The sequence below is a fragment of the Syngnathus scovelli genome, unplaced genomic scaffold (assembly GCF_024217435.2).
Source record: "Syngnathus scovelli strain Florida unplaced genomic scaffold, RoL_Ssco_1.2 HiC_scaffold_314, whole genome shotgun sequence".
In the NCBI taxonomy this organism is placed as follows: domain Eukaryota; kingdom Metazoa; phylum Chordata; class Actinopteri; order Syngnathiformes; family Syngnathidae; genus Syngnathus; species Syngnathus scovelli.
In genome coordinates this window covers 6,029-17,500 of record NW_026061406.1, presented here as the reverse complement: position 1 = coordinate 17,500, position 11,472 = coordinate 6,029, and positions in this window count along the sequence as shown.

Below are 11,472 nucleotides of genomic sequence, written 5' to 3'. Positions count from 1 at the left end.
GCCCGCGCAACACGCACTTTCCGTCGGACACGGACGGAGGCAACGTCCCCCTCCTGCGGTGACAAAAAAAATCCACCCCTGGTACCTAAAAATTTCTCCAGCGGCGGGCCCCTGGCCTAAATTTTCTCCGGCCCGCGCAACACGCACTTTGCGCCGGACGCCGGTCCCAAACCACCACCGCCGACCGCCACAAGGCGACAGCCACCATCCCCAAGCGCCATCCCCGACCGCCACAAGGCGACCGCCACAAGGCGACCGCCACAAGGCGACAGCCACCATCCCCAAGCGCCATCCCCGACCGCCACAAGGCGACCGCCACCAGCCGACCGCCACAAGGCGACAGCCACCATCCCCAAGCGCCATCCCCAAGCGCCACCCCCGACCGCCACCAGCCGACCGCCACCAGCCGACCGCCACCAGCCGACCGCCACCAGCCGACAGCCACCATCCCCAAGCGCCACCCCCGACCGCCGCCCCCCGACCGCCACAAGGCGACCGCCACCAGCCGACCGCCACAAGGCGACAGCCACCATCCCCAAGCGCCACCCCCGACCGCCACCCCCCGACCGCCACCAGCCGACCGCCACCAGCCGACCGCCACCAGCCGACCGCCACAAGGCGACAGCCACCATCCCCAAGCGCCATCCCCGACCGCCACCCCCCGACCGCCACAAGGCGACAGCCACCATCCCCAAGCGCCATCCCCGACCGCCACCCCCCGACCGCCACCAGCCGACCGCCACCAGCCGACCGCCACAAGGCGACAGCCACCATCCCCAAGCGCCATCCCCGACCGCCACAAGGCGACCGCCACAAGGCGACCGCCACCAGCCGACCGCCACAAGGCGACAGCCACCATCCCCAAGCGCCATCCCCGACCGCCACAAGGCGACCGCCACAAGGCGACCGCCACCAGCCGACCGCCACAAGGCGACAGCCACCATCCCCAAGCGCCATCCCCGACCGCCACCCCCCGACCGCCACCAGCCGACCGCCACCAGCCGACAGCCACCATCCCCAAGCGCCATCCCCAAGCGCCACCCCCGACCGCCACCAGCCGACCGCCACCAGCCGACCGCCACCAGCCGACCGCCACCAGCCGACAGCCACCATCCCCAAGCGCCATCCCCAAGCGCCACCCCCGACCGCCACCAGCCGACAGCCACCAGCCGACCGCCACCAGCCGACCGCCACCGGCCGTTCGCGGTGTGCGCCGCCGTTCCCCAAGCACCCTCCGGGACGAAGCCGGAGCCAGAGAATAGCAGCGGTGGTGCGTAAAAGCTGCGGCCGGGCCTCGCGGAAGGTCCCCGGGCGGCGAGCTGCGGAGCCCCGGCCTCCAGCTTCCACCAGGTAATAGGACCGGGCGCGCGTAAAAGCTGCGGCCGGGCCTCGCGGAAGGTCCTCGGGCATCCAGCGAGATCACACGGCCCCCACCGGAGGCGGCTAGCGCCTCCGTAGAGTAGTACCGGCCCGTGGAAGCGGCCGCCCGTCAGCCTGCGTTGCCGCTGGTCGAAAAATGCACTAAGTGCCAAACCCCATTCATTTACAACGGCGTGTCCGCCAGAGGGCGCACTTCCCCCGGCGGACCAGCCGGCGGGGCTCGTTAGAGAGTGTATCCGCCTGGCAGTGCCTCCTGGACGGCCTGTATTCCGGACCGCGACCGCTAACTTACGGGAGCCTAAACGGCCCGCGGACCAGCCGGCGGGTCCTCCGTGAAAGCCTATCCGCCTGGCGGTGCCTCCTGGCCGGCCTGGATTCCGGACCGCGACCGCTCACTCGCGGGACCCTAAACGGCCCGCGGACCAGCCGGCGGGTCCTCCGTGAAAGCCTATCCGCCTGGCGGTGCCTCCTGGCCGGCCTGGATTCCGGACCGCCACCGCTCACTCGCGGGACCCTAAACGGCCCGCGGACCAGCCGGCGGCTCCTCCGTGAAAGCCTATCCGCCTGGCGGTGCCTCCTGGCCGGCCTGGATTCCGGACCGCCACCGCTCACTCGCGGGACCCTAATCGGCCCGCGGACCAGCCGGCGGATCCTCCGTGAAAGCCTATCCGCCTTCGCCGGTTCCCCGGCCGGCCACGGGTGGCGAGAATCCGGCCTCCTCGCCCGGAGCGCGCTTCGACTTGGGCGAAAAATGCACCAAGTGCCAAACCCCATTCATTTACAACGGCGTGTCCGCCAGAGGGCGCACTTCCTCCGGCCGGCGGGGCTCGTTAGAGAGCGCGTCCGCCTTGGCCGGTTCCCCGGCCGGCCACGGGTGGCGAGAATCCGGCCTCCTCGCCCGGAGCGCGCTTCGACTTGGGCGAAAAATGCACTAAGTGCCAAACCCCATTCATTTACAACGGCGTGTCCGCCAGAGGGCGCACTTCCTCCGGCCGGCGGGGCTCGTTAGAGAGCGCGTCCGCTTTCGCCGGTTCCCCGGTCGGCCGCGAACGGCGAAAAGCCGGCCTCTTCCCCCGGAGCCCGGTGGGCGAATTTTTTTTTTTTTTTTTTTTTTCAAAGTGCCAACGGCTCTCGCGCCGCGCTGCGTCCGCCTTCGCCGGTTCCCCGGTCGGCCCGAACGAGCGAAAATTCGGCCTCTTGCCCCGGAGCCCGGTCGGCGAATTATTTATTTATTTATTTATTTATTTATTTATTTATTTATTTATTTATTTTTCCAAAGTGCCAACGGCTCTCGCGCCGCGATGCGTCCGCCTTCGCCGGTTCCCCGGTCGGCCACGAACGGCCAAAAATCGCCCGGTCGGCGAATTATTATTTATTTATTTATTTATTTATTTATTTATTTTTCCAAAGTGCCAACGGCTCTCGCGCCGCGATGCGTCCGCCTTCGCCGGTTCCCCGGTCGGCACGAAGTATTGCGCATGATTATACGCGATGTTAATATTTATTTAATTATTAAATAAATACATACAATTGTTTATTAATAATATACGCGATGTTAATATTTATTTAATTATTACCTATATTATGAATAAACTAACGGTGATTTTACACGATTTGACTACCATACGTGACCGTGAGATAGTGCCGAGGGCTCCCGCGCCGTCACGCGTCCGCCTTGGCACGGGTCGCCCGCGGCAGCGGAGCGTTCGGCTCGCGGGGGTCGCGGGGTGTTATTAGGGAGTGCGGCAGCCGTGCCGAGGCTCCGGCCGGCCGCCGGAAGTCCCCGCGGGGGAGCGTCGGAGCTCCGCGAGGCCGGCCGGGAGCCTCTTAGTCATCGCCCGCGCTCGCGGTGGTCCCGGTCGCTTTAAAGTGCCACGGGAGGCGTAGCGATGCGAGTGAGTGTGCGCCAAGTGCGAGAGGCGGTGCATTTACGCGCCGTGTCCGCGAGAGGGAGGCAATTCCCCGTTGCGACCTCCGGGAGATCAGCGGGCCGTTCAAATCGCTTAGCCGGGGTGCCGGGAGCCGAGTTAGGAGGAGGGGCGCGCGGAGAACCGGCGGAGGTCCCCTGGAAGCTCAGCGGGACGTGGGAAACGCTTGGCCGGGGTGCCGGAAGCCTCGGCCGGCTTAAAAGTGAGGGAGGAAAGCGCGCGGAGAACCGGCCGGAGGTCCCCCTGGAAGCTCAGCGGCCGTGGGAAAAAAGCTCAGCCGGGGTGCCGGAAGCCTCGGCCGGCTTAAAACGTGAGGAGGAAGCACCGGGAGAACCGGCTGGAGGTCTTCTGGAAGCTCAGCGGGCCGCCGAAAACGCGTAGCCGAGGTGCCGGGAGCCTCCTCGGGCGTCCAAAGTGAGGAGCGACGCACCCCGAGAACCGCCTGGGTCCTCCAGCCACCGTTGAAAAAAGACGTCGAGTCCAGGCTACCTTAAGAGAGTCACAGCTACTCCGCCGTTTACCCGCGCGGAGCGTCATCGCCTCCGGCGAACCGTCAAAAATAAATAAATACATGAATAAATGTCAAGTGAGCCTACCTTAAGAGAGTCGTAGTTACTCCCCGCCGTTCGGCCGCCTCAAAGTGTCATCGGAAGCGGACCCACGCAAGTAAGTGTGCGCAAAGTGCGAGAGGTGGTGTTTTTACTCGCCGCGTCCGCCAGAGGGAGGCAATTCCCCGCCGCGACGGCACGGGCAGCTTCCGAGCGTCTCCCCGAGCGCTCGGAAGTCCGTGCGGGGGGGAGATGAGAGCCGTGCGAGGTACCAGGTGGAGCCGGACGGCGCGGTGCTTCCAAGCAGCCGATCCGCTGGGCTTGGAGCTATTTTCGGCCGCCGGAGGTCCCGCGGAGGAGCGTCGGAGCTCCGCGAGGCCGGGGAGCCTCTCGGTAATCACCCGGGGCCGGCGGAGCGTTATTCGGCCGCTCTGCGCGCGCGCGCACGGCCTCCCGGCGGTGCCGGGGGGTGGTGCGCGAGCGCGCCGGCCGCCGGAGGTCCCGCGGAGGAGCGTCGGAGCTCCGCGAGGCCGGGGAGCCTCTCGGTAATCACCCGGGGCCGGCGGAGCGTTATTCGGCCGCTCTGCGCGCGCGCGCACGGCCTCCCCGGCGGTGCCGGGGGGGTGGTGCGCGAGCGCGCCGGCCGCCGGAGGTCCCGCGGAGGAGCGTCGGAGCTCCGCGAGGCCGGGGAGCCTCTCGGTAATCACCCGGGGCCGGCGGAGCGTTATTCGGCCGCTCTGCGCGCGCGCGCACGGCCTCCCGGCGGTGCCGGGGGGTGGTGCGCGAGCGCGCCGGGCCGCCGGAGGTCCCGCGGAGGAGCGTCGGAGCTCCGCGAGGCCGGGGAGCCTCTCGGTAATCACCCGGGGCCGGCGGAGCGTTATTCGGCCGCTCTGCGCGCGCGCGCACGGCCTCCCGGCGGTGCCGGGGGGTGGTGCGCGAGCGCGCCGGCCGCCGGAGGTCCCGCGGAGGAGCGTCGGAGCTCCGCGAGGCCGGGGAGCCTCTCGGTAATCACCCGGGGCCGGCGGAGCGTTATTCGGCCGCTCTGCGCCGCGCGCGCACGGCCTCCCGGCGGTGCCGGTCGCCCTCCGCGAACCGCCAAAATAAATGTCAAGTGAGCCTACCTTAAGAGAGTCACAGTTACTCCCGCCGTTTACCCGCGCGGAGCGTCATCGCCTCCGCGAACCGTCAAAAATAAATAAATACATGAATAAATAAATGTCAAGTGAGCCTACCTTAAGAGAGTCACAGTTACTCCCGCCGTTTACCCGCGCGGAGCGTCATCGCCTCCGCGAACCGTCAAAAATAAATAAATACATAAATAAATAGTCAAGTGAGCCTACCTTAGGAGAGTCGCAGTTACTCCCGCCGTTCGGCCGCTTAAAGTGCCACGGGAAGGCGTAGCAATGCGAGTGAGTGTGCGCCAAGTGCGAGAGGCGGTGTATTTACTCGCCGTGTCCGCGAGAGGGAGGTAACTCCCCGTTGCGACCTCCGGGAGAGCAACGGGCCGCCGAAAACGCTCAGCCGAGGTGCTGGAAGCCTCGGCCGGCTCGCAAAGCGAGGCGCGAGGCACCGGGAGAACCGGCTGGAGGTCCCCTGGAAGCTCAGCGGGCCGTGGGAAACGCTCGGCCGAGGTGCTGGAAGCCTCGGCCGGCTCACAAAGCGAGGCGGGAGGCACCGGGAGAACCGGCTGGAGGTCCCTCGGAAGCTCAGCGGGCCGTGGAGAAAGCTTAGCCGGGGTGCTGGAAGCCTCGGCCGGCTCACAAAGCGAGGCGCGAGGCACCGGGAGAACCGGCTGCAGGTCCCCTGGAAGCTCAGCGGGCCGTGGAGAAAGCTTAGCCGGGGTGCTGGAAGCCTCGGCCGGCTCACAAAGCGAGGCGCGAGGCACCGGGAGAACCGGCTGGAGGTCCCTCGGAAGCTCAGCGGGCCGTGGAGAAAGCTTAGCCGGGGTGCCGGAAGCCTCGGCCGGCTTAAAATGTGAGGAGGAAACCGGCTGGACGTCTTCTGGAAGATCAGCGGGCCGTGGAAAATGCTAAGCCGAGGTGCTGGTTGTCGAATAAGGCTCCGCCATCTCGTAGAAGGTGCTAATAAAGTTCATATCCGCTCGGCTGGAGGTAATTGGCCAGCGGACCGGCCGGCGGGACCTCCGTGACCGCCTATCCGCCTGCCGGTGGCTGCTGGCCGGCGTGCATTCCGGGCCGCGACCGCTAACTTACGGGACCCTAAATGGCCCGCGGACCAGCTGGCGGGACCTCCGTGACAGCCTACCCGCCTGGCGGTGGCTGCTGGCCGGCGTGGATTCCGGGCCGCGACCGCTCACTTACGGGACCCTAATTGGCCCGCGGACCAGCTGGCGGGACCTCCGTGACAGCCTACCCGCCTCCCGGTGGCTGCTGGCCGGCGCGGATTCCGGGCCGCGACCGCTAACTTACGGGACCCCAATTGGCCCGCGGACCAGCCGGCGGGACCCCCGTGACCGCCTATCCGCCTTGGCCGGTTCCACCGGCCGGCCACGGATGGCGAGAATCCGGCCTCCTCGCCCGGAGCGCTCGTCGGCTTCGGCGAAAAATGCACTAAGTGCCAAACCCCATTCATTTACAATGGCGTGTCCGCCAGAGGGCGCAGTTCCCCCCGCGGACCAGCCGGCGGGACCTCCGTGACCGCCTATCCGCCCGCGCTGGTTCCCCGGCCGGCGCGAATTCCGGGCCGCGACCGCTAAATTACGGGACCCAAATTGGCCCGCGGACCAGCCGGCGGGACCTCCGTGACCGCCTATCCGCCTCCGCTGGTTCCCCGGTCGGCGTGGATTCCGGACCGCGACCGCTAAATTACGGGACCCAAAATGGCCCGCGGACCAGCCGGCGGGACCTCCGTGACCGCCTATCCGCCTCCGCTGGTTCCCCGGTCGGCGTGGATTCCGGACCGCGACCGCTAAATTACGGGACCCAAATTGGCCCGCGGACCAGCCGGCGGGACCTCCGTGACCGCCTATCCGCCTCCGCTGGTTCCCCGGTCGGCGTGGATTCCGGACCGCGACCGCTAAATTACGGGACCCAAAATGGCCCGCGGACCAGCCGGCGGGACCTCCGTGACCGCCTATCCGCCTCCGCTGGTTCCCCGGTCGGCCACAGATGACGAATATTCGGCCTCTCGCTCTGGAAGTCCTGCCGACTTAGCCGAAAATTTTCTAAGTGCCATCGGCTCTCGCTCGGAAAAGTGTCCGCCTCGTCTGGTTCCCCAGCTCGGCCTCAGAATTCGAAAATTCGGCCTCTCTGAGGTACCAGGGGTAGGCTTTATGTACTTGGTCCCCCCAGTTAGTGTACTCATCACTTTACCCCCCTTTCGCAAAATATAGTCGGCACGTATGTGCAGAACTGTTTATTTTCATTTTAAAAATTTTCTAAGTGCCAGCGGAAGCTGTCACACGAACTGTCCGAGCTACCACGGTGCCCATCCCGGGCAGTGACGGCAAAAGGCCGATGTGTGTTTGATGGAAGTCTGAATAATTTCTAAGTGCCAACGGCTCAACCGCCGTAAAGTGTCCGCCTCGGCTGGTTCTCCATGTCGGCCCGAACGAGCGAAAATTCGGCCTCTTCCCCTGGAGGTCCGGAACATTTTGGCGAATATTTTCAAAGTGCCAACGGCTGTTCCGCCGTAAAGTGTCCGACCCGGCTGGTTCCTCCGGTCGGCCCGAACGAGCGAAAATTCGGCCTCTTCCCCTGGAGGTCCTGTGAAGTTTAACGAATATTTTCTAAGTGCCAACGGCTGTTCCGCCGTAACGTGTCCGACCCGGCTGGTTCCTCCGGTCGGCCCGAACGAGCGAAAATTCGGCCTCTTCCCCTGGAGGTCCGGACGACTTTGGCGAATATTTTCTAAGTGCGAACGGCTGTTGCGCCGTAACGTGTCCGACCCGGCTGGTTCCTCCGGTCGGCCCGAACGAGCGAAAATTCGGCCTCTTCCCCTGGAGGTCAGGAACATTTTGACGAATATTTTCAAAGTGCCAACGGCTGTTGCGCCGTAAGGTGTCCGACCCGGCTGGTTCCTCCGGTCGGCCCGAACGAGCGAAAATTCGGCCTCTTCCCCTGGAGGTCCGGAACATTTTGGCGAATATTTTCAAAGTGCCAACGGCTGTTCCGCCGTAAAGTGTCCGACCCGGCTGGTTCCTCCGGTCGGCCCGAACGAGCGAAAATTCGGCCTCTTCCCCTGGAGGTCCGGACGACTTTGGCGAATATTTTCTAAGTGCGAACGGCTGTTGCGCCGTAAAGTGTCCGACCCGGCTGGTTCCTCCGGTCGGCCCGAACGAGCGAAAATTCGGCCTCTTCCCCTGGAGGTCCGGAACATTTTGGCGAATATTTCCTAAGTGCCAACGGCTGTTGCGCCGTAACGTGTCCGACCCGGCTGGTTCCTCCGGTCGGCCCGAACAAGCGAAAATTCGGCCTCTTCCCCCTGGAGGTCCGGACGACTTTGGCGAATATTTTCTAAGTGCGAACGGCTGTTGCGCCGTAACGTGTCCGACCCGGCTGGTTCCTCCGGTCGTCCCGAACGAGCGAAAATTCGGCCTCTTCCCCTGGAGGTCCGGACGACTTTGGCGAATATTTTCTAAGTGCGAACGGCTGTTGCACCGTAACGTGTCCGACCCGGCTGGTTCCTCCGGTCGGCCCGAACGAGCGAAAATTCGGCCTCTTCCCCTGGAGGTCCGGACGACTTTGACGAATATTTTCTAAGTGCCAACGGCTGTTCCGCCGTAACGTGTCCGACCCGGCCGGTTCCTCCGGTCGGCCCGAACGAGCGAAAATTCGGCCTCTTCCCCTGGAGGTCCGGAACATTTTGGCGAATATTTTCTAAGTGCGAACGGCTGTTGCGCCGTAAAGTGTCCGACCCGGCTGGTTCCTCCGGTCGGCCCGAACGAGCGAAAATTCGGCCTCTTCCCCTGGAGGTCCGGACGACTTTGACGAATATTTTCTAAGTGCCAACGGCTGTTCCGCCGTAACGTGTCCGACCCGGCCGGTTCCTCCGGTCGGCCCGAACGAGCGAAAATTCGGCCTCTTCCCCTGGAGGTCCGGAACATTTTGGCGAATATTTTCTAAGTGCGAACGGCTGTTGCGCCGTAAAGTGTCCGACCCGGCCGGTTCCTCCGGTCGGCCCGAACGAGCGAAAATTCGGCCTCTTCCCCTGGAGGTCCGGAACATTTTGGCGAATATTTTCAAAGTGCCAACGGCTGTTGCGCCGTAACGTGTCCGACCCGGCTGGTTCCTCCGGTCGGCCCGAACGAGCGAAAATTCGGCCTCTTCCCCTGGAGGTCCGGACGACTTTGGCGAATATTTTCTAAGTGCGAACGGCTGTTGCGCCGTAACGTGTCCGACCCGGCTGGTTCCTCCGGTCGGCCCGAACGAGCGAAAATTCGGCCTCTTCCCCTGGAGGTCCGGAACATTTTGGCGAATATTTTTCAAAGTGCCAACGGCTGTTGCGCCGTAACGTGTCCGACCCGGCTGGTTCCTCCGGTCGGCTTGAACAAGCGAAAATTCGGCCTCTTCCCCTGGAGGTCCGGACGACTTTGGCGAATATTTTCTAAGTGCGAACGGCTGTTGCGCCGTAACGTGTCCGACCCGGCTGGTTCCTCCGGTCGGCCCGAACGAGCGAAAATTCGGCCTCTTCCCCTGGAGGTCCGGAACATTTTGGCGAATATTTTCTAAGTGCGAACGGCTGTTGCGCCGTAAAGTGTCCGACCCGGCCGGTTCCTCCGGTCGGGCCCGAACGAGCGAAAAATTCGGCCTCTTTCCCCTGGAGGTCCGGAACATTTTGGCGAATATTTTCAAAGTGCCAACGGCTGCTCCGCCGTAAAGTGTCCGACCGGCTGGTTCCTCCGGTCGGCCCGAACGAGCGAAAATTCGCCTCTTCCCCTGGAGGTCCGGACGACTTTGGCGAATATTTTCAAAGTGCCAACGGCTGTTGCGCCGTAACGTGTCCGACCCGGCTGGTTCCTCCGGTCGGCCCGAACGAGCGAAAATTCGGCCTCTTCCCCTGGAGGTCCTGTGAAGTTTAACGAATATTTTCTAAGTGCCAACGGCTGTTGCGCCGTAACGTGTCCGACCCGGCTGGTTCCTCCGGTCGCCCGAACGAGCGAAAATTCGGCCTCTTCCCCTGGAGGTCCGGAACATTTTGGCGAATATTTTCAAAGTGCCAACGGCTGTTGCGCCGTAACGTGTCCGACCCGGCTGGTTCCTCCGGTCGGCCCGAACAAGCGAAAATTCGGCCTCTTCCCCCTGGAGGTCGGACGACTTTGGCGAATATTTTCTAAGTGCGAACGGCTGTTGCGCCGTAAACGTGTCCGACCCGGCTGGTCCTCCGGTCGTCCCGAACGAGCGAAAATTCGGCCTCTTCCCCTGGAGGTCCGGACGACTTTGGCGAATATTTTCTAAGTGCGAACGGCTGTTGCACCGTAACGTGTCCGACCCGGCTGGTTCCCTCCGGTCGGCCCGAACGAGCGAAAATTCGGCCTCTTCCCTGGAGGTCCGGACGACTTTGACGAATATTTTCTAAGTGCCAACGGCTGTTCCGCCGTAACGTGTCCGACCCGGCCGGTTCCTCCGGTCGGCCCGAACGAGCGAAAATTCGGCCTCTTCCCCTGGAGGTCCGGAACATTTTGGCGAATATTTTCTAAGTGCGAACGGCTGTTGCGCCGTAAAGTGTCCGACCCGGCTGGTTCCTCCGGTCGGCCCGAACGAGCGAAAATTCGGCCTCTTCCCCTGGAGGTCCGGACGACTTTGACGAATATTTTCTAAGTGCCAACGGCTGTTCCGCCGTAACGTGTCCGACCCGGCCGGTTCCTCCGGTCGGCCCGAACGAGCGAAAATTCGGCCTCTTCCCCTGGAGGTCCGGAACATTTTGGCGAATATTTTCTAAGTGCGAACGGCTGTTGCGCCGTAAAGTGTCCGACCCGGCCGGTTCCTCCGGTCCGGCCCCGAACGAGCGAAAATTCGGCCTCTTCCCCTGGAGGTCCGGAACATTTTGGCGAATATTTTCAAAGTGCCAACGGCTGTTGCGCCGTAACGTGTCCGACCCGGCTGGTTCCTCCGGTCGGGCCCGAACGAGCGAAAATTCGGCCTCTTCCCCTGGAGGTCCGGACGACTTTGGCGAATATTTTCTAAGTGCGAACGGCTGTTGCGCCGTAACGTGTCCGACCCGGCTGGTTCCTCCGGTCGGCCCGAACGAGCGAAAATTCGGCCTCTTCCCCTGGAGGTCCGGAACATTTTGGCGAATATTTTCAAAGTGCCAACGGCTGTTGCGCCGTAACGTTCCCGACCCGGCTGGTTCCTCCGGTCGGCTTGAACAAGCGAAAATTCGGCCTCTTCCCCTGGAGGTCCGGACGACTTTGGCGAATATTTTCTAAGTGCGAACGGCTGTTGCGCCGTAAAGTGTCCGACCCGGCTGGTTCCTCCGGTCGGCCCGAACGAGCGAAAATTCGGCCTCTTCCCCTGGAGGTCCGGACGACTTTGACGAATATTTTCTAAGTGCCAACGGCTGTTCCGCCGTAACGTGTCCGACCCGGCCGGTTCCTCCGGTCGGCCCGAACGAGCGAAAATTCGGCCTCTTCCCCTGGAGGTCCTGTCAAGTTTAAC